This window comes from Gorilla gorilla, chromosome 11, assembly GCF_029281585.2.
Source record: "Gorilla gorilla gorilla isolate KB3781 chromosome 11, NHGRI_mGorGor1-v2.1_pri, whole genome shotgun sequence".
Classification (NCBI taxonomy): domain Eukaryota; kingdom Metazoa; phylum Chordata; class Mammalia; order Primates; family Hominidae; genus Gorilla; species Gorilla gorilla.
The window spans coordinates 60,325,905-60,349,993 of NC_073235.2; the positions used below are offsets into that span (position 1 = coordinate 60,325,905).

Sequence of the window (24,089 nt, forward strand, 5' to 3'; positions counted from 1 at the left end):
GGTGACTTGGAAACATTCCATAATTATCACTAGTGCCTTGGTTTTCCCTAAAAAATGAGTAATAATAGCAGCCACAGTTTTTTTGAACACTTCCAAGGTACCAGACACCACTGTGACAGAGATTTGCATCCATATTACCACACTTAATCCTCCCAACACACATAATGACATAATAGCAATTATCATCTCCATTACACAGGTGATAAAACTGAAGCTCAGAGAGGAAAAGTAACTTCCTTAATGTCACAAAGCTGGGATGTGACAGAATGAGATTCAAACCCACACTTGCCTGACACCATAGGCCATTCTTACCCATTATGTCACAGTCTCTGGATTCTTTTCCAGCCTTTCTTTTCTCCCATGATATCATGGGAAAGGATTAACATGTACCTTCTAGGCCAACCCTGCAATAGAATACTGGCACTGTAAATAATGGTTATGTTGCACAGACCTGAGCAGTTATATTAGGATTCATGGATATAGTAAAACTCTAAATGAAGATAACCATTGAATATGAGCCTGAACATACCAAAGGCTGAAAATCAGTCACCTTCAAATGCTTAATACAAAAAACATGAGAGCACTACTTAAACTTTAATGGGGTTAGACTGCCAGCATCCATTCAAAGACGAAAAAGAAAAAAGGAGCTATTCGCAGATAATCTTGAAATTAAGCCAAATAAAGAAAAGAGAATAATTGGGAAAACAGCCTAAGACCCATGCTCACTGGTAAGCTTCAAAGAGCAGCTGTGCTTACAGGGCAGGCAAAGGAGGCCCTGTCATGCAGAAGACATTGTGAAACCATCATCTCCTTATGGAAAGCAAGGCTGGGGGCTGCCCTCGGCATGGCCCTCCAACTGTGCTGTGGGAGATCAAGTTCAAGTGCTCACAAGAGTGTCTTCCAGGTTTGTAAAACCCACCGGAAAGGATTCCAGTGAAGATCAAGACTGCCAAGAGCCCAGGTAAGACAAATTCCCAAGTAACAGTGACAGCTCTGACCCCAAGACTTCCAAGCTGTATCTGGCAGATCTCCAAACCCACCCTGTCCCCACTGGGTTTGCTCTTCCCTCCAGAGGCCTTTCTCAGCCTGGCTACTCCACCATCAGCTCTGCTGCCTACTCACTTAAGGTTCCAGGGAATCAAAAGTGGTTAGTTACTCCACACCAAAAGTAAAGTACCAGAAATTAACAAACAAACAAAATAAACTTGGGATGAGAAAAATCTCCTGTGATATTTCAAGTTAAAATTCTGATAATCACACCAGGATTTTTACTTGACACTTTTCATTTTATTTAAAAATAAAAAAGTTGATCATCTGATAGATGCTGTTTCTGAAGCACCACAGAGCTAGGCACCCTGCTAGGAATTGAGGGTTTCAGAGCAAAAGAAACCCTTTTGACCTCAAGGGCTGCTGTGGTCTGAATGTTGGTGTCCCCGCAAGAATTCATACATTGGAACCTCATACCTAATGAGATAGTATTAAGAGGGGGGGAGCCTTTGGTGGGTGATTAAGTCATTAGGGAGATTCATGCTCTTATAAAAAAGAGCTCCCTGGGCCCCCCCTTCCACCATGTGAGAACACAGCAAGAAGGTGCCATCTTTGAAGCAGAGTGAGCCCTCACCAGACACCAAATCCTGCCCACACCTTTATCTTGGAACCTCCAGAACTGTAAGCAATAAGTGTCTATTGTTTATAAATTACCCAGACTAAGGGATTTAGTTACAGCAGCACAAATGGACTAAGACAAGGACTTATGGTTTAGTGAAAGAGGTGAGAATTATCCAAAAATAGTAAGATAGAGATGATGGGGTCCCAATAAGTTGTGTAGGCATGCCAGTCATGTCAAGAGGTCACAGAAATAAGTTATGACTGCTGACTGAGGTAGTGTAGTGGGTTGAACAGTAGCCTGCCAATCAATTTGTCTGCGTTCTAACCTTGGAACCTGTGAGTGTGACCTTATTTGGGAAAAGGGTCTTTGCAAATGTAAATAACTTTAGAATCTTGAGATGAGATCATCCTGGATTCTGTAGGTGGTACTTAACTCCAATGACAAGCATCTTTATGAGAGACGCACGGAGAGGCACAGAGAGAAGGTCATGTGAAGATGAAGGTACGCATTGGAGTCATGCTGCCACAAACCAGGAAACACCTGGAGACACCAGAAGCTGAAAGGAGCTAGGAAAGAGTCTCCCCTAAAGCCATCAGTTAGAGCATAACTCTACCGGCACCCTGATTTCAGACCTCGGGCCTCCACAACTTTGGCAGTTACATTGCTGTTGTTTGTGGTAATTTCTTATGGCAGCCCTAGGAAGCTAATACAGATGGTGAGGGGAATGCTGCTGGGAAGGCCTGAAAGGGCCCCACAGGCAGGAGGAAAAGTCAGAGCAAGCAAATACAAGCCGGTCATGGAGGCAACAATGAGAAAATGCATGCTGCTGCATCCATGATGAAAGAGGAGGAGAAAAACTTGAAATGTGACTTGGGGTTCAACAGCCATCTGAATGTCAGTCTAGGCCCTATTAATTGTATTAGCCAATGGGGAGTCACCAAAGATGTTTCAGCAAAGAAATAAAATGTACAATGTGCTGTTTTAGAAAAATTAATCTAGCATTAAAAAGGAGAATAAACTAGCAGGAAATATATAGCAGACCTTCCCTTTATGAAGAAAGATCCTTGAAAAACAAAACCAAGTATCCATGCCCTAATCCCCAGAACCTGTGAATGTTATCTTATGTGACAAAGGGACTTTGCAGATGTGATTAAATTAAGAGTTTTGAGATGAGGCGATTATCCTGGATTATCCGGGTAGGCCCTAAATATAATTACAAATGTCCTTTTAAGAAAGAGACAAGGAGATTTAACTTCACAGAGGAGAAGGCAGTGAGACGATGGAAACAGAGATGGAAAGAATGTGCTTTGAAGATGGAGGAAGAGCCACAAGCCAAAGGAAGTGGATTCTCCCGAGAGCCTCCAAAACTGGAAGAAAGTAAATTTGTGCTGTTTCAAGATACTAAATTTGTCATGATTTGTTACAGCAGCAGTGGCAAACTAAGTTTAATGTTTTCCCTTCTGAAATTCAAATAAACCTTGCTTCTCCTGAATTCTTCATGAAATGACTCCTCTTTGCTTTCCCCCTTGGCTCACTCAAGCTCATCCCATTTAATTCTGCCAAAGCTCACATTCAACATCCCATCTCCCTGTTTTAAGACTTCCTAACTCAGATGCTTCAGACCTTTGCAACCTTCAAAACTAAACATTATAACCTACATATGCCATATGAAGGAATCAGAGAGAATCTACTAATTTACTCACACCACCACCTTGTTCCAGAAACAATTTAAGAATAAACTGACCTCCTCTGGATGGATGAAACTGTTTCTACATCTTCATCTGCAATGATACTTATAGGGATAAATACAAATGCAAAAATTTATTGAGCTGTATACTTTAGATTTGTACACTTCACTGTATGGATTCTATACTTCAATAAACACATAAAAGAAAAAAGAAAAGAATAAGCTAATTCCACCTCCTGGCCTCTTGAGGGCAGGAGAGTAGGTATAAAGTCTCCAAAGGAGAAGAGAAAACACAACATGTGCTATTCTAGGAAACTGAGAAGAGCAGTTATATTCCTCTATTATAAAAAGAGGCTGGATAGGTAAAGATTAAAGGAACATGTGTGCATGGTCCCCAGAATCGATATGTATGTATATAAGCCCTCAGAAAGGAAACCAGAAGAAATAAGCTAAAACAGAAAAAGCCAAAGAAATGAACCAGAACATCAACAGTTTAGAATGAGGTTGCACAGGAGAGTATCTTTCAAAAAATTTTAATACCTATTTTACATTTGAACTTATTATACACATGCATATAAAACTGAAACACAAATTTAATGAAACAATTATTACCCTTGCAATTCACAAGCTTTATTCAAAACTTCAATTTCCTTTTATTTCTAGTCTTGGGTGTGACTCCCTAAACTGATCCAGTAACGGACTGAGATCTAAAGTTCACAAAAAAACACTAGGACATGCCTATCAGAGATTGACCTGAGCAGGAAGATGTTGATAATATCAAAAAAAGCTAATCTCTTTTAATTTTATGGCTAAGGGAGAAAAAAATTAGAAGTTTTACTCTACAACAGAGAGTCCATTTTAAAAGTCTTAAAATACAACATCAGAAACGATGTTTTTAAGGAACGTTTTAAATTTTCTCATTATATTTTCTATTTAACCACTGTTAAGTCTCAACCCATCTGGGTGTCAGATGTGAGACTCAGTTTGATATTGAATGTTCCATTCAAAAAACCTACCTGCTATGAGATATGCAAAGGTAAGCAAGACATGGTTCTTACCTTCAAAGAGTTTATAATCTACCAAGAAAGAAAAACACTGAAAAATGACCACAGAAGAATTACAAACAGTAATACTATGGGAACACAGAAGAGAGAAAAACTGATTTTAGCCAGAGGATGAGACATGACAAAGACTGCATGGAGAAAGAGATGGAGTTGGAACTGGGGAGGGGGCGAGGAGTGGAGACAGAGAGCAGCTGACAGAGAGACTCAGAAAGACAGAGAAGTCTGGTGAATAGTAGGATGTGGCCATTTGAAAATATCCCCCCACCACCCCATTCTATAAAATACCAGAGCTGCATTCTTAAAACTGTCATGGTGTTCAAAAACAAGGAGAGTTTGAGAAACTATCACAGCCAAGAGGAACCCTAGGGGACATAACAACTCAATGTAATGTAACCTGGGTGAGATCCTGTAACTGAAAAAGGACACTGGGGAAAACTAAGGAAATCTGAATGAAGTATAGCTTTGACTGTTTAAAAATGGCCCCCAAATTCTTTGGCTCTCTTCTCATCAAGAGGTGAGATCTATATCTCCTTCTCTTTAACGGGGCTTTGTGACAGCTTGACCAACAGAATATGGTGGAAGTGACACTGTAACAGCTTCCAGAACCAGATCTTAAGAAACTGGAAGCTTCCACTTCCTGTCTTTTGAGACACTTGCTCTTGGAACCCAGCCGCCATGCTATGAGGAAGCTCAAAATAGCCCATGCAGAGAGACCACATGTAGGTGTTTCAGCTGACAGCCCCAGCTGAGCTCCCAGCCAACAGCCAGCATCAACCGCCAGACATGCGAGTGAATGAGCCTTTGGATGATTCCAGCCCCCAACCTTCAAGAATTCCCAGCTGAGGCCCCAGACATTGTGGAACAGAGACAAGCTGTCCTTGCTGTGCATGTTCCAAATCCCTGACTCACTAAACTGTGAGCACAATAAAATGGTTGTCGTTTTATGCCATCAAGTTTAGGATAATTTATTATGCAGAAAGAGATTGACCGGACCAGCAGGCAGTCTAGTTGGGCTATTGTCAGGAGCAAAAGAGGACATGGAAAAGAGTCTGAAAGAAGTCGCACCTCATATCTTAAAAGTCAACCTAAGCAGTTTAATATTTCTTGTATCTATAATGGTGAGCAGTTGATGGTTGAAAGTCAAGGGAATTACATGATTGGATTAGAAAGATGATTATTAGCAGCAATGAACATGAGGGATTTCCAGCAAGCTCAAAGAAACATCTGATGAAGCTACAACAAAAATGAGTGTTGCTGTCATAACTACACACATTTTACAAATGAAGCAGTTTAGAGGGAAAGATAATCTAGAATAATCTGTCATCTAATCTAGTAGCAAATCCCATTGGCTCTATCTTCAAAGTATACCCTGATTCCAACCAATCTCTTCTCATACTTTCAAGTCTGGTCCAAGAAATCACTACCTCTCACCTAGACCAGTACTTATACAACTAAATTACTATCTGTAATGGACCAACACTTTTGTAAAACTCCTTGTTCAATGGGTTGAATCCACTGATCGCAGGTACTGATGGCAATGTCAAATTACCATAACAGTCTCTAAACACTATCTTAATTTCTGTACCTATCACATTATCAAAAGAAACAAACAGTTCTTTGGACAAGCACTATGTACTATTGTTTCAAACTCTCTATCAATATCAATCTTCAAAATTTGCGGGGAAAAAATTGGAATTTCTGAAATTATAAATTATTTTTTAAATACTTCCAATAGTGTTCATTCACTATTATAAACATCTTTTTAAATTGTTTAATAAAAAATGTGAAGTATAGTAGTATATATCAAAACTGTAGCTTACAGAAAATATCCAAACACTAGGAAATGCCTACAAACATTATTGTATACTATTTGAATAACCTAGCAAGTTTAGCAGTACTACACAGAATCAGGCATCGAAACTGCCAATTTAAGAACTTACTTTGCTTCCAAACCTCATTATCTTTTGGCACACTACACATAGGCTTTTATTAAAAATATTCTACACATAGATTTATTAATATTTACTTTAATTGCAATAATGACTCATTGTTAGCAGGAGACAGGGGCCAGGAACATACACGGATAACCTGGCAACAGACAACAAGCAAGTGTAACTAGTTAAATTGTGGCCACTTTCCTGCTCCTCTCTCCATTCCTGGAACAGTCAACCTTAACCTCCTACCCAGGTGTCAGTGTTTCCTGTTCTGGCTTTCAACTTGAAATCAGTAGACTCTTTAAACCAGTAACATTTCTATGTTGACTGTGGCTAGTAGCCACCTTACTGGACAATGCAAGCATAGAGAATCTTAAAAGATGCAGATTGAAAAAGAGAGGAAAAGCAACCTCAGAAAATTCCAAAACTTGGAGAAAAGAGGTCAGCAAAGAATGAAGTCAGAAAGGAACAAGTAATCACTAGATGCTTCAGAAAAATTAAAATGAGAAGGCCAGGTGTGGTGGCTCATGCCTGTAATCCCAGCACTTTAGAAGGCTGAGGTGGGCGGATTACTTGAAGTCTGGAGTTTGAGACTAGCCTGGTCAACATGGCAAAACCCTGTCTCTATTAAAAATACAAAACTTAGCTAGGTGTGGTGGTGCACACCTGTAGTCCCAACTACTCGGGAGGCTGAGGCAGGAGAATCATTTGAACCCGGTAGGCGGAGGTTGCAGTGAGCTGAGATCGTGCCACTGTACTCCAGCCTGGGCGACAGAAAAGACTCAGTCTCAAAAAAAAAAAGAGGGAAAAATGCCAACAGACTACATAGACTCAGACCAAGTCCCAGGCAAGACTTGAGAATGTATTTTAAACACTTAGAAAGTAGTAATCCCTGCGAACCCTAATAGTAAGAACAAATCATACAAGATTAACCCAGTTTCCTTTTCTCGTTAAGATTCCTAAGCTGGCAGTTCAAGGGAACATATACATCTAGACTTGACAACATCTTTTAGGAAATATTTGTGATCAAGATAAATAAAAAGTCAAAAGATAAAGAAAAAGAAAAAGAAGCTTACTTGGACAGGAGCAGTGGCTCACACCTGTAATCTCAGCACTTTGGGAGGCCGAGGCAGGCGGATCACTTGAGGTCAAGGGTTTGAGACCAGCCTGGCCAACATGGTGAAACCCCATCTCTACTAAAAATACAAAAGTTAGCTGGGTGTGGCGGTGCACATCTGTAATCCCAGCTACGCAGGAGGCTGAAACAGGAGAATTGCTTGAACCTGGGAGGCGGAGGTTGTAATGAGTCAAGATCACGCCACTGCACTCCAGTCTGGGCAAGAGTAAGACTGTGTCTCCAAAAAAAAAAGAAAAGTTAGCTTAGCAGATCTGTTAACTTAACAGATCCACCTTAACTTAACAGATCTATCTTAACAGATTAGACAGATCTGTTAAGTTACTACATTCAAAGGGTGCTATTTCAGAAAAACCCATATCTTCCCTAAAATGATAGAAATGGAATCCAATGCAAACTGCTATGGGTAGGACCTAGCAAACGGAAAGTTAACTTAAGGTAAATTTAAGATCCCATATGCAGTAAAGGGAATAAAAGACAAGGGTATAAGCAGACAAGGAGAGGCTGAGGAAGACAGGGCCTAGCAGTACCATCTATGGAAAAAAACTGAGATTTCTGTTGGTGATCAACTCACTCTTCAAGTAAAACCAAGTGGCCACCTGAAATATATCAGTTTGGGCTGCATAATACAAGCATGGAAGTCAAAAAATCAGAGGAGAGAAAACCCAGTCAGGAATATTGCAATCAGCTCTAGAAACCAATTTTTAAAGACTCAATCAAACAGAAGTATGAGCAACAAGGCAGGCAGGATGGTGACGACCAGTGGAAGCTATGGAGACATTCTTAGAAAAAAGATATTAGGGGTGAATATGACAGCTCTAATCACATAAAAATACTATTATACTCTATATTCTGTATAGCTGAAAAGAACTGTGATCAAAGGATAAATAGAAGCTACATTTATTATAGGCCAAAAAACCCTCTGTCAGTCAGATTACTCCAAAGGCAGAGTGGGCTCCTAGTAGATATTGCATCCCCTAACTTTGTAGAATTTCAGTGAAGGCTGAGGATTCACTCAGAGGGTATAATGCAGAGCAACTGTAGGCAATGGAGAGATGGGCTAAATAACTCTTCCCAATCTTGTGACCCTACCACTAAAAAGAGGACTCCTGAGAGGGAGACAGAGAAAGACACACACACACACACACACACACACACACACACCCCTGAGAGGGAGACAGAGAAAGACACACACACACACACACACACATACACACACACACACACACACACACACACACACACCCAGTCCTGGTGTTTGGTAGGCACTTCCGAAACATGTAATGAATGGGAACAATGTAAGATTATTATGTTCTGAAGAAGACTACAGGCTGAAGAGGCAAGAACATTGAATGTGGATTCATTTTTTAAAATGCTTCCTCAGGAAGGGGCTTATGAGAGGTATAGGCATCAAAACACTTTTTTTTTTAAAGGACAGAATACTTAAGCCTATTTCCAAACTCAAGAGAAAAGGCCAATAAAGAGGACAAATTAGAGAGAATTGGGGAGAAAGAACACAGTTGAAAAAAATAAAGAATAGGCCAGGTGCAGTGGCTCACACCTGTAATCCCAGCACTTTGGGAGGCCGAGGCGGGTGGATCACTTGAGCTCAGAAATTCCAGACCAGCCTGGGCAACATGGCAAAACCCCATCTCTATAAAAAATACAAAAATTAGCTGGGCATGGTGGTGCATGGCTGTGGTCCCAGCTATAGGGAGGCTGATGTGGGAGAACTGCTTGAACTAGGGAGGTGGAAACTGCAGTGAACAGAGGTCATGCCACTGTACTATACAGCCTGGATGACAGAGTGAGAGCCTGTCTCAAAAAAAAAAAAAAAAAAAGAGCAAGACCTTGGAAAAAGAAAGGGAAACTAGACTCAAATATCAGGCACAAGTTAAGTGCTGGATAAAATGTTGAAGACAGATCTTCAGACATAAAAACAAAACTATGAAAAATATTCTCTTTTAAATAGTTATTCAAACATACACAAGATAGGTACCAATTTTATCACAAACATCATCTGCCATAGTTATATGATCCTCTAAATGGTATTAATTCCCACAGAACTCCTAAAACCATACACAGAAGATTCCTTTAAAACAATATAAATGTCATAGTATCAAAATTAGATAAAGCAGAGGGCTGTCGAACAGATTTAACACTCAGGCACTAGGTACTGAGAGTTCAGCTGTACCAACCTGCTGACCGGAAAACAATGAAAAGACCCAAAGCCTCTATAGTAAAGGGCATCAGTGGATTACTTTAATAAAAGGTAGGATGTGGAGATGTTCAAGGGAGAAAATTCTCTCATAAAACTTATTGTAGCTAGTAATATCCTAACAATAAGATCTCAAAACTAGAAGTTGTTAAATAACGACTTGTTCCATGCCCAAATATTTTTAAATCAAAATAGAGTAGCCAAATTATTGCTACTTACTTGAATTACTATAATATCCTTCCTGTTCCTAGTTTCACAATTACCCAAAAAATAAATAGATTGTATTAGTCTACTCAGGCTGCCATAATAAAACATCACAGATTGGGTGGCTTAAACAGAAATTTACTTTCCCACAGTTCTAGAGGCTAGAAGTCCAAGATCAGGATGCCTAGTGTCAGGTTCTAGTGAGGGCCCTCTTCCTGGCTAACAGGGGCAGCCTTCTTGCTGTGTCCTCATGTGGAAAGAGATAGCAAGTTCTCTGATATCTCTTCTTACAAGCTGACTAATCCCATCAGGAAGGTCCCGCCTTCATGACCTCACCTAAACCTAATTACCTCCCAAAGACCTCATCTCCAAATAGCATCACACTGAGGGTCAGGGTTTCCGCACATCAATTGGGAAGGACACAATTCAGTCTAAAGCTCAGATGAATAGACACCATTGAAAAAGAACCTTCTTAAAGCTGCTGCTCATAACCGTTCCAAAATCCAAATCTAATCAGATCCTTTTCCTCCCTAAAATCCAATAGCTAGCATATTTCAGGATAAGACCTGAATTGTTTAGGAAGCAATAAGTAGTCTTCATGACATAGCCATTACCCACCTCTCCAGCCTTATGTCACATCAATTCCCACAGGCACCCTAAGCTACAGTTCAACTAAACTACCTGCATTCCCAGCTGGTACTATGCTCTTCTTATGCCTTCTATCTTTACAATGAAGTTTCCCTATGCTAAAATGCCCTTCCTCTACATTACCAGGCTAACTTCTACTTATTCTTCAAGTCCTCACTTAATATCTTCCAGGGTCAGAACCTTCCCTACATCCTTCTCCCTAACGCAGGTTAAGTTTCCCCCTCTGGGTCACTGCTGTACATTGTGCACACCCGCATTTGCCAAGCTGTACTGTAATCACTGATTTACATGTTCCTTTTACTAAGCCATGAATTCTCTTGAAGCCAGGAACAGCACCTTTGGTCTCAGTGTCACCAACACATAATCAACACAGAGCCTAGCACATAGTTAGTATTCAAAAAATTTCAACAAATAAAAAAGCATAAATCAATCAGACCCTAAAGGAGTAAAAAAAAAAAAAAAAAAGAAGCATTTTTTTCTTCCTAACATTTCATACCTATCTTCCACACTCATATTTCTAGTTAGTTATCTCTCTTGATTTGCACAAAGACTTGGGGATTATTTGATACCCAGCAAAATGGAACACAACATAAAAACATCACTGAAAGATCAAGAACAGAGATAGATGAAGACAATGACAGTGTTGTGCCATCACACTGGCAAATCCAAAATGAAAAAAGAGTGTATCGGCCGGGTGCAGTGGCTCACGCCTGTAATCCCAGCCCTTTGGGAGGCCGAGGCGGGAGGATCACGAGGTCAGGAGATCATCCTGGCTAACACGGTGAAACCCCATCTCTACTAAAAATACAAAAAAATTAGCCAGGCGTGGTGGCGGGCACTTGTAGTCCCAGCTCTTTGGGAGGCTGAGGCAGGAGAATGGCATGAACCCGGGAGGCAGAGCTTGCAGTGAGCCGAGATTGTGCCACTGCACTCCAGCCTGGGGGACAGAGTGAGACTCCGTCTCAAAAAAAAAAAAAAGAGTGAATCTTTTTCAGGCCGGGTGCGACCGATGGCTCACACCTGTAATCTCAGCACTTTGGGAGGCTGAGGTGTGTGGATCACAAGGTCAGGAGATAGAGACCATTCTGGTCAACATGGTAAAACCCCAACTCCACTAAAAATACAAAAATTAGCTGGGCATGGTGGTGCATGCCTGTAGTCCCAGCTACTCAGGAGGCTGAGGCAGGAGAATCGCTTGAACCCGGGAGGCAGAGGTTGCAGTGAGCCAAGATCGTGCCACTGCACTCCAGCCTGGCAACAGAGCAAGACTCCACCTCAAAAATAAAATAAGTATATAAGACAAACCTTACACTCTCCCAATGTTACAGGCTACTACACTGACTTTTAGCATTTTTCAAAAATGCCAATGAACTGGCCAGGCACGGTGGCTCATGCCTGTAATCTCAGCTCTTTGGGAGGCCAAGGAGGGCAGACTGCTTTGAGCTTAGGAGTTTGGGACCAGCCTGGGCAACATGGTGACACCTCGTCTCTTAAAAAAAACAAAAAAAAAGTGTGTGTGTATATATATACACACACAAAAAAATTAGCCGGACGTGGTGGCTTTCATCTGTGGTCCCAGCTATTCAGGAGGCTGACATGGGAGGATCACTTTAGCCCAAAAAGTGGAGGTTGTGAGCCAAGATCGCGCCACTGCACTCCAGACGGGGCAACAGTCCATGCCAATGTCAATGAACAACTGATGAGTCCTCACAAAGGAAAACTCTGTCCCATTCGGATTACAGATGGCATTTTTAGGTTTTAAATCAAAGCACCTTCCCTAGAAGAATAACTCACTTGTGCCCCCCTCATCAGAAGTGCCAATGTTATACAAAGAGTCAGCAACACCGTGAGTGGTCTTGAGGGGGAAGAGCTTTATAAACTGTAAAGTCTGCCTCAAATGCCAGTGGTCATTACTGTCTGAATTATACTTGCAGGGTCGATGGTCCTTCAGCAAAAGGGTGGCTGCATCGAGTGGTGGGAAATGACTTGATGTTTTGTCTGACTCATATTTTGCTTTTTTTTCCTCCCAAGAGAAACATGCTCCTCATGCTACATTTTCTGATGACCAAACATTAACTCATCCGCCTAAATCTCTTCAATGACTAAAAAGTTCCTCGCTTCATCATGAAATAGTAGCTTGAAATTTTAATGTAAACACAAGGAATCAAATGCTTATTCCTCTTCCTCAACCTACGACACCCCAGAAACTTAAAAAAAATACATTTCAGTGTAGTCTGAAGTACAGATTCTTTGACAAGACTCTACGAGACAGATTATATCCTCCCAGCCCTTAGCAGAGGTAGAAAAAAAGTGCTATAATGTGCTTTTCTCCTGTGGCTATAATTAAAGTTGAAAAAAGCCTTCAGTTCCCCCACTAAGATATCATCAGCTCTGCATTACTCCAATCTCATCCTCATATCCGTGTGGTCTGCTGTCTTAAAAGTGCCTCCACCTATTTCCAGTTTCCCCTGAGCAACTCCTGCCTGCTTTCAACTATTCACTCACTCAAAACTTCTCATCTCTTGTCCTAAAACTTGCTGATCCCAGTTCTGTATTCTCTTTCATCATTCTCCTTCCCCAAATCCTAGTGCCATATCTATAATGACTCATGGGAAAGATCATTACAAAAAATTAAAACTTGTCAGTGGCCCATTGTGATAAATGTGGAGAATGTTTAACACAAAACAACACCTCCGTCAATTCAAACTAACAAGTATTTATTGAGTGCCTGTGGTGTGCCCTGTGGTGGTTACAAAACATCATCTTTACTGGACTTGAGCTTTGTTACAGGGGCTAGTTCATTTTCAGGTCCTTCCATGCACATACAGAGAAGAGTCCCTTTGAAGTCCAGAGAGGTTTGGGCCGCTTCCACTATAGATGATTTCTGGTATCAAAAAGTATTTTTTAAATGTAAAAATAGGATGACAAAAATTGTGTATGTTTTAAATATTTACAAAACATGCCAAGCAATACTATTGGGCTGGTCTCAAGATAATTACACGGTCCAATACTGAGACGCAAGTTCAAGGTTACGTGATCCATGCTACCTTCTTTCAATCCTGTTGAAAATATACAATCCTGGGCCAGGCACAGTGGTTTACGCCTGTAATCCCAGCATTTTGGGAGGCTGAGGCAGGTGGATTGCTTGAGCCCAGGAGTTCAAGACCAGCCTGGGCAACATGGTGAAATCCCGCTTCTACAAAAAATACAAAAATTAGCCAGGTGTGGTGGTACGCACTGTAGTCTCAGCTATTCAGGAGGCTGAAGTGGGAGGATCACCTGAGCCCAGGAGGTTGAGGCTGCAGTGAGCCATGATTGTGCCACTGCAATCCAGCCTGGGTGACAGGGTAAGACCCTGACTCAAAGAAAAAAAGAAAGAAAAAGAAAATACACAATTCTGGATATTCCTGGGACTCTGTGATACAAAGGTAATGTCAAGACAATGTGAAGTCCTTGTGTGTGGTAAAGCTTGGACCAAAGGGCTCTCCTACCCATCTCCGACACCCACGGTCTCAACAATGAACACATGGTTCCCGTCCTCAAGGAAATTATAAACTAATTGGAAAAAAAAAAAAAGAAGAAGATACCCTTCCCCCATCTTCCTCCACCATAAGGAAGAAATACTGTACCAGAGAGACCAGAATTGCACCCTGGATCCATCACTAAATCATTCATCATCAGCAGGTCCTCCTTAATATATTTAAACCTCAAAGGCTTTTTTCTCCCTGTAAAATAAAATAATATCATTTTCTGCCCTGCCTCCGTGGAAGGTTATTAAGAGGATCATGTAAAATGCAGTGTTGCTTTGGTAAACTACAAAGCCCTCCAGAAATGTGTACCACATATAGACAAAGGTTGAATACTTAATCACAAGCAGCCTTGTCAGCACCGTAAGAAATCCTAATGACATTTATAAGAATATCAATTCAGAAATTGAGATTGTTGTGTCTAGAGAATAACAGAGCAAACTTTAGGGAAGATGGGAAGAAAAGGTGAGTAGTTATGATTTGAAAATAAAGGGATTTTATGGAGCCCCAGGTAACTCTGGCACTTTTTCTGTGAATATGCGAGTGCTCCTTGTAATTTTTTCTTCCTTGTTGACATAACTTCCATGAGTAACCAGAAGAGGACTACTCCCCCAACAAACCCATATTTATTCCCTAAGGTCCCACACTATGCCAGGCTTTTTCGTCAGTAAAAACTTAAAAAAAAAAAAAGTCACTTGATCTAGTGGTCTCCTGCCTCTCAACCCACTAAAAGTTGGTTTCCTCCTTTATGCTAAACTTACGAACACTACTAATGATGACTAACTTACCAACAAAATGCCCTCTCGAGCTCTTCTCTTACTGGGTTCTCAGGGCTACCTGGGAGGAGCCTTCCCTTCCTCTCTATAGCGATAGGAGCCTCTCTTCAGTGTTCCTCCTACCTCTCAGGCTGTTCCCAGACTCTTCTCTCAAGGTCCTTCTCCAAGAACTCATCCCTTGGACCAAGGTGACAGATCCACCCTCTCCCCTTTCTCTCAGGAAATTCTGATCCCCACTTGAACTTTACTGCCTCCTGTACCAGGAAGCAGAGGCTCTCATCTGTATCTAGGCCTTTCTTCTCTAAGCTATTAAATATATTAATTGTTTTTCTTCTTTTTATTTTTATTTTTTGAGACACAGTCTCGCTCTGTCACCCAAGCTGGAGTGCAGTGGCACAACCTTGGCTCACTGCAACCTCCATCTTGAGGGTTCAAAAGAGATTCTCCTGCCTCGGCCTCCCAAGTAGCTGGGATTACTACTGGTTATGGATTACATAACCATTACGCCCTGCTCATTTTTCTATTTTTGTCGAGACAGGGTTTCACCATGTTGGCCAGGTTGGTCTTGAACTCCTGACCTCAGGTGATCCGCCAGCCTCAGCCTCCCAAAGTGCTGGGATTACAGGCCTGAGCCACTGCACCTGGCCTATTTTTAATTTTTTTAATAGAGACAGGGTCTTGCTATGTTGCCCAGGCTGATTTCCTACTCCTGGCCTAAAGCAATCCTCCTGCTTCGGCCTCCCAAAGTGCTAGAATTACAAGCATGAGCCAGCATGCCCCATCTGTTTTTCTTCTGACAACTCACCAGACAGCTCTACTTGGACATCCCAAGTCCTCTCAAATACAGCCTGTCACCTTACTGCATTCCCCACACCTTCCTGTTCTGTTATGTGATTGTCAGAGGCATTTGAATCAGAGCAACTCCATCTTGAATAGGGGCTGAGTAAAATAAGGCTGAGACCTACTGGGTTGCATTCCCAGACAGTTAGGCATTCTAAGTCACAGGACGAAATAGGAGGTCGGCACAAGATGCGGGTCATAAAGACCTCACTGATAAAACAGGTTGCGGTAAAGAAGCCAGCCAAAACCCACCAAAACCAAGACGGTGACAAGAGTGACCTCTGGTCGTCCTCACTGCTATGCTCCCACCAGCGCCATGACAGTTTACAAATGCCACGGCAATGTCAGGAAGTTACCCTATATGGTCTAAAAAGGGGAGACATCAATAATCCACCCCTTGTTTAAAAAATAATTTGGAAATAACCATAAAAATGGGCAACCAGCAGCCCTTGGGGGGCTATGCCTATGGAGGAGCCATTCTTCCTTTACTTTCTTAATAAACTTGCTTCACTTTACTCTATGGACTCGCCTCCAATTTTTTCTCGCGCAAGTCCAAGAATCCTCTCTTGGGGTCTGGATTGGGACCCCTTTCCAGTAACATGATCATCATCTACCCCCAGATTGCCTGCAGTTATCAGATTCTCCTTCTCCTACTCTATTCCACCCTACAGGTCAGATCAATCACCACATCTCATGGGCTCAGACTCCCAAACAGCCCTGAAATCTGCAATATCCTTTCCAGCCACACCACTCACCAAATAAACTCCAGCCCCCTAATTTGTGCCCACACTTCGATTATCCCAAAGTGTGGAACATGTACAACTGGTGGTCGCCTCACATGCTGCTAGGTGATTCTTCAACTTTTTTTTCTTTTTAATGGTCGTTTTTCATATTATAGATTATACTTAAGAAATAAATTCTTAAGTAGCATCTCAAGACTACATTTCCACAGGTATAATTGCTTTGAACAAACTTTCATGACGTTTGAATAACCTGAGGACCTTTTGAAAAGTCTACCCCATACCCCAAGGGCCAATACATACCCCAGACCAATTAAATCACAACCTCATGAGGTGGGCACAGGCTCAGGTCTAGAAACTCCCCAGGTGCTTCCAATGCAGACAAGTTTGGGGACCAGTCCATGAAAATGAGACTGAAACAGGAATTGAAGGAAAGAAGGCTGAGCCCACCTAAAGAAAATAAAGCAAATAGTAATATATGTGGTAAACTGCTAGGAAGGGTACCCACCAACTCCACCCCAATTTGCCCACTTTGGCAGTGAAAGTCTGGCATCCCAGGATATCCCTCAGTCTCCGCTAAACCCGGACAGTCAGTCACCCTACTCAGGTAAGGCAAAGTGTCTAAGGTTTAGGAAGCAGCGCTAGCATTCTCCAAAATGTGTTCAGCAGAATGCTACCCACCACCCCTAGGGTATTAACGGCTGTGAGGCTACAAAGAGTTCCACTGTGGAATAAATGTGGAACACCCTAGGGATATTCCAGGATAAGTGGTTAAGCTAATGGTTTTCTTCAAAGCCAATTTCTCAAAACTTTCAATTTACTATGATACTTTACATTGTCCAAGAGAAGAATATAATATCCTGCATTTTTCAAACTTATCTGGGGACCTTTTTTGGTGAAGCACCTTATACACAATTAAGGTTTCAAGAAAGCTTCTTGGCAGATGCTGCTCTACATATACTTCCAGACAATTTTTAGAAAATATAAATCTAATAATGTCACTTCTTCATTATCAACTTTTTGCTAGAAAAAAAAAAATCCAATCTCCTTTGCAGGTGGTCTACTTTCCAAGCTCTCCCATCCTTTACCCCTTCCTACGCTCAAGTCCAATGTTTCTCAAACTTTTAGAAGCATTCAGATCACTGGGGGATACTGCTGCAAAGCTGATTCTGATCCAGCAGGATTTGAGGTAAGCCTGAGACTTTGTGTTTCTATTGATGCCATCACTGCTGACCCAAGGACCACACGCTAAGTAGCAAGGTTCTAGCCATATTCAGTTTTAAAGGTTGCTGTCTCTACTGAAAGCCTCTGTGCCTAGAAGGCCCTTTCCCCACCTGACAACATCCTACTTAACCTTGAAGACACTCAAGAACATCAGTTCCCTGAGATGACCTCCAGTGCCCTCAAACAGAACTGTACATCCCAATTTTATGTTTAGAGCTCTAATGTGGCACTTCACTTTACTGTATATTGGCTATTTCTTTTTCTGCCTCTGCCAAGCTGAGCTCTCTGACAGCCTTTCTGTCTATATTCTCAGTGCCTGGCACACAGTAGCTACTTAATAAATCTATATAGAAGGATAGAATGGCCATGAAAAGGAGATAATATGTGAACTTTGTTGAAGGAGACGTTCAGAAAATAAGGCTGTTATGCAACATCAAGTCTGTCAGTTTGGAGTTGTGTGGTTGGGGACCTTCAGCAGGAGACAGAATGAGATTCTATGCTATCATTGCATACAGTCCTATCACAAAGGAATAGCACCACACATTTTTATACTATATAAAAATAAAATAAAATTCCAAGGTTTCTTGACATGAAAACTAAATCCAGGTAATCTTCTGTTTAACATTTAACAGACTAAAAATCAACAGGCACAGTAGGAAATGAACCACCATTTCACCTCTAAATCTGTGTTCATCCACTTTATGGAGAATCCTTCTGACAATTCTAAGTTTAAACAAATCTTTGTGAAAAGAGTATTCCAGCAGGTTTAATGTAGTCACAGCTGTCAAAATCATGGGCAATGCATCATACTTAAGAGAGCATTTGAAAATGTGTCAATAATTATAATTACACACTTGTAGCAGATCTAATATACTTTCACCACCCTTTAACTTCAACTGATGTGAAATTAAAGCCAGTTACTTAAAAATGCAACTCTTAGATCATAATTTAATCCTAAAGTAGATATAAAACCTGTCACACTAGAGAGGTACAGTACATTTTACTCAAGAGGAGAAAAGGCCACGGCATTATAATACATCATTTTAGGTAAGGTGACCACCTTTAATGTGGAAAGGGTAAAATACATTATCAAGCTGACATAATCTTCAATATTTACTTCATCCACTTGTATTTAAAGATTGTCTCTTCAAAATTATGCATGACCCACAGCACAGAGATAACTGCTAAAATTTAGGATTATTTCCTACCAATCTTTTTTTTCTCTACATCCATATGTATACGTTAACTACAAATATGAAAGTGTACTATGTTTCATGTTTATGTTTATGGAACTGTACCACAGAACTGTACATAATTTATATGAAAGAAATTATACTATGTTTTGAGTATATTATACTATGTTTTGCTTTTTTCATGTAATATTTTGTGTACTCTCTACGGTCATTCATTGCAACAATTTCTGTGTGCCTCCTATGCATAAGACAGTATACTAGGCACAGGATAAACATACACACACACACACACACACACAGAGTACAAAACAGACATACCTTGTATTTACTGATAATATGTATATAAGGTAGTATCTGTAAGATACGGAAAATAATTAAGGCTCAAACTAGATGGAATAGCCAACAAAAGCCTCTTTGAAAAGGTAACTACTTTTAAAATGAGATCTGTCTCTGAAAATTCATCAAAAACAGTATTTTTAGTGATTACATAAAATTCCATTCTATGAATATATATAAACCTAACCGCTGCTGTAGAACATTTACTTTTTTTTTTTTTTTTTTTTTTTTTTGAGACAGTCTCACTCTGTCGCCCAGGCTGGAATGTGGTGGTGCGATCTCGGCTCACTGGAGATGGAACCTCCATCTCCCAGGTTCAAGAGATTCTCCTGCCTCAGCCTCCCGACTAGCTGGGATTACAGGCGTGCACCACCATACTTGGCTAATTTTTATATTTTTAGTAGTGATGAGGTTTCACCATGATGGCCAGGTTGGTCTCGAATTCCTGACCTCAGGTGATCTGGCCTCCTCTGCCTCCCAAAGGGTTGGGATTACAGGTGCGAGCCACCATGCCCAGCCTATAGAACAGTTATATTGTTTCTTTTTTCTTTCTTTCTTTTTTTTTTTTTTTTTGCTACTCTACCCCTAGTTGAATACATTTGTATACTTACAGAGATTTAGGCAGGGCTCAGTGGCTCACGCCTGTAATCCCAGCACTTTGGGACTTTGGGAGGCCGAGGCCGGCGGATCACCTGTGGTCAGGAGTTCGAGACCAGCCTGGCCAACAGGGCAAAACCCCATCTCTACTAAAAATACAAAAATTAGCTGGGTGCAGTGGTGCATGCCTGTAATCCCACCTACTTAGGAGGCTGAGGCATGAGAATCGCTTGAACCCAGGAGGCAGAGGTTGCAGTAAGCCGAGATCACGCCACTGCACTTCCAGCCTGGCAACAGAGCAAGACTCCATCTCAAGAAAAAAAATAAAAAGAGAGAGAGAGAGATTTAGTAAGTGATTTTCCTAAAATGAGTAACTAAGGGCTCAAAAATTTTCCAGAAGAAATGCATTTATATTAACAACCCCAATTCCAAGTCTTTTAACTTGGAATCCAAATACATTGCTTAATGTTGCAGGAGCAAATTCTCTTTTTTTTTTTTTTTTTTTTGAGACGGAGTCTCGCTCTGTCACCCAGGTTGGAGTGCCATCTCGGCTCACTGCAACCTCCGCCTCCTGAGTTCAAGAGATTCTCCTGCCTCAGCCTCCCGAGTAGCTGGGACTACAGATGCATGCCACCATGCCCGACTAAATTTTTGTATTTTTTTAAATAGAGGCGGGGTTTCACATCATGTTAGTCAGGATGGTCTCGATCTCCTGACCTCGTGATCTGCCTGCCTCAGCCTCCCAAAGTGCTGGGATTACAGGCGTGAGCCACCGTGCCCTGCCTTGCAGGAGCAAATTCTAAAGAAAAAATGCAGTATGGGAAATAAACAAATTTATATTATTTTTTTTTTTGAGACAGGAATCTGTCACCCAGCCTGTATGGGGTACAGTGGCACAACCATGGCTCACTGCAGCCATGACCTCCCTGCTCAAGTAATCCTCCCACCTCAGCCTCCTGAGTAGCTGGGACTACAGCCACATGCCACCACATCTTACTAATTTTTAAAAAATTTTTTGTAGAGACACAGTTTTACTATGTTGCCCAGGTTAACCTCAAACTCCTGCACTCAAGGAATCCTCTTGCCTTGGCCTCCCAAAGTGCTGTGATTACAGGTGTGATCCACTGTAATCACACTTGGACACCACACTTGGCCAAATTCCCATTAAATTTTGTTTACTTGGGTTTCAGTTTTTAAATAGATCTAGTTTGACAATCAGCAGGAAATCCAATCATCTTTTTAAGCAATACTGGCTAAATATCTCAAAATTTCCAAAAATTCCTATTTTACCTTCACATTACAAAATATCAAAAGCTCAAAAGATCAAATTCAAAAGATCAGTTCAAAAGATCAAAAGCTACTTCTTATGGTCTGTTCCAAAGTCATAAACAAAATTTTGCTGTTTCTTAAAAACTGTCTATCATAGCCCTACTGCTTTTTTTACAGCTATTATAAAAATAAAACTTTTTCCTTAAGTCTAAAAATCCATTGCCTCCACTCTTGATCAATAATAAAAAGCTGACTATTTGAGTTTCCTGGTCACTAAATGCCTACTTACCACTCACCATATTTTTTTTTTTTTTAAAAAGGTGATCAGCCATATAAGCTCTGCTTTTAACGTAAAGCACACACCAGACATAGTGCTTTAAAACAATCAAAGTAAAGCTGTGGTTAGCAAGGCTTCCAAAGCCCAGAGTTCTTTATAGACTCAAACTTACACAGGAAAAAAAAAAAAAAAATCATAAAGCTCCATTTACTGGAAGGACCAAAAAAGAGTGAGACTGAGAGAAGCAACAAATTACTAAACTTTAGAAATAACTAAGCCTGTGCCCTTCTTAACAAATGAGGAAAGGAAAGCACCACAAAGACAAAGGTTAAGAAAATGACTTTCTTAGGCCACACAATTGGTTTACACCAGACAACAGACTAGCATTTGAGTCTTAAGGGTCATCCTCTCGTTATCACCACACCACATTGCTCCACAAATACAAAGCAAAAATCCAATTCATGGCACAGCCTATACTGAAATTTAAAATGCAAATATCCCTTGATTCAGCAATTCCAATCCTTGGTATTTATCTCCAGATACACAGGAGACAGATGATTGATAGATAGATAGACAGACAGATAGGCAGGGCGCGGTGGCTCACGCCTGTAATCCCAGCACTTTGGGAGGCCGAGGCGGGCAGATCACCTGAGGTCGGGAGTTGGAGACCAGCCTGGCCAACATGGAGAAACCCTGTCTCTACTTAAAAATACAAAATTAGCCGGGCGTGGTGGCGCATGCTTGTAATCCCAGCTACTCGGGAGGCTGAGGCAGGAGAATCACTTGAACCCGGGAGGCAGAGGTTGCAGTGAGCCGAGATCACGCCACTGCACTCCAGCCCGGGCAAAAAGAGGGAAACTCCATCTCAAAAAAAAAAGAAAAAGAAAAAGAAAAAAGATAGATAGATAGATAGATAGATAGATAGATAGATAGATAGATAGATAGATAGATTTATTTCTGCAGGCATGGGTGTATATTTCAAGACCCCCAGTGAATGCCCGAAACCTCAGGTAGTACTGAACTCTATCTATGGACAGTCCCTCAATTAAAACGGTTTCACTGTACACCCTTCCTGTACTTCAAATCTTGTATTGTGCACACATATTCCTGTCGTAATATGACTAGTATCAAAAACATAAAACAAAATAATAAAATTATTTTATTTCTAGGAAAAAAAGGATAGGAACTCATATTACTGTGCACATGTAATGAAATAAAGCTATCTAGGAACGAAAAACAAAAACACCAATTTGAATTAAACCAAAAATGTCAGAGTTGTATGGCCCCAGAAGGAGACAAGCCTCTATGAGAACAAAAGAAATGCCCTCCTGGAAGATTTCCATGTACAACACTCACATCTGAGACAGATTCACCGCACTTGGGCTTAGAATGTCCTAAAACAATAAGACCTTTAGGGATCAAAAGGGAACCAAGTAGGAGAAGAGAGAGGAGCTGAGGTGGACATAGCTGATTAAGAAACAATAAGTTGGAGGGAATCCTAAGCAAACAAGCGGGGGGGGGGGGGCAGGGGAAGCTTCTCTGAATTTGAAAAGGACATTCCATTCTAAACTGGTTAAAAGCCAGGATAAATCTCAAGCAAAGAGCATTTTCATTTTCCTCTGGCATTTTTTTCCCCATCTTGGGGCTCCGGCAACTTCTTTTTCACATTTTATATCATCTATGATACCAAGAAAAGGTCACTATTAGAATCAGTTTTACCTTAATAAGGCTCAGTGAAACAGGCACAGACATAAGTTACAGGTGTCACCCATCAAACAGCATATCTGCCTTTGATTCTATGAGCAGATGTTTTATCAGTTTCCCATGTTCAAAAGTTGAAGACTGTTATTTTACTCCTCTATTCGGATAAACATTTGATTTATTTGCAAGATATGGCACTTGACCCCAAAAAGTCAATAAGAGACTTTGAACTGTTTGTAGCTGGTTCATTCTATCATTCAGACCTCAACCCACTTCTTCCCATTTCCAAAAGGAAGCTCTCCCCCAGGACATTCTCATCCTCTCACCAATCACCAGTACAAATCCAATAGCCAATACAAAGCCAAAGCCCCAAACCCTGTCTCCAGAGTTCCAGTTCCATTTTCCCAGCTTCTCACAGGGCTCAAGTAAGCATTCTTCTGGGTTCTTGCTCTACCAGAACCTCAAACCCAACGCCACAATCCATTCCAACCCAGGTGCTCTTGGCAACCTTCCATTTTCTTTTAAGAGCAACACCATTCTCCCAGTCATCCAGGTTCCAAAAGTCACATATGTTTGCCCAACCCCTACCCTCCCTCTCATCGCAAAAGTAATTTATTCACCAAGCCCTATGGCTTCTCCAGCCCAAGGCTAAAACCCTAGTTCCATCTATTCTCATTTCCTCCTGGCTTCTGGGCATCCCACTCCACTAGACCAATCATCCTTGGCTAACAGAAGGCTATGTGCCAAGGCCTCAAACTCATACACCTATAGGGTCAATCCAGTTAGCCTACAGGAACGAGGTAGGCGAGGAGTTTAAAACAAACAAAGCTGTCCGTGCAAGAACAATAAACAGCAACTAACACCGAGCCTCAGTGTCTGGGAGAAAACAGGATGAACTGAGACACACACAGCACACACATGTGTGAACAGCACACACATCTCCCTCAGACAGACATGGTCAAAAGAAGATCTGGCAGTTTCTTGCAGGAAGGAATATGGCCCTGGGGCTGCCAGAGTTTTCAGTGTTGCAGGAGCAGCTGGACATTTTGATTTTTTTTTTATGAAAATGTCCCCCATTTTTACATGTTAGCAACCATGTTTTTTTTTTTT

The 24,089-nt window shown here is 41.1% G+C and overlaps 1 protein-coding gene across 7 annotated transcripts in view; it reads right to left on the bottom strand.

Annotated features, from left to right (window-relative positions):
* ACVR1 (activin A receptor type 1) overlaps positions 1–24,089 on the bottom strand; it is a 140,280-nt gene that overhangs the window by 107,754 nt on the left and 8,437 nt on the right. For 2 of the 7 annotated variants that reach the window (XM_063694851.1, XM_063694853.1), the window contains exon 2: positions 16,686–16,832. The exons of 3 other annotated variants lie outside the window; for them this stretch is intronic. The gene's annotated coding sequence lies outside the window, so the exon portion shown is untranslated. Of the gene's footprint in view, positions 1–312; positions 400–16,685; positions 16,842–24,089 lie in introns of those variants that run through there. 2 more of the 7 variants (XM_055380196.2, XM_063694850.1) reach the window with 2 other exon arrangements.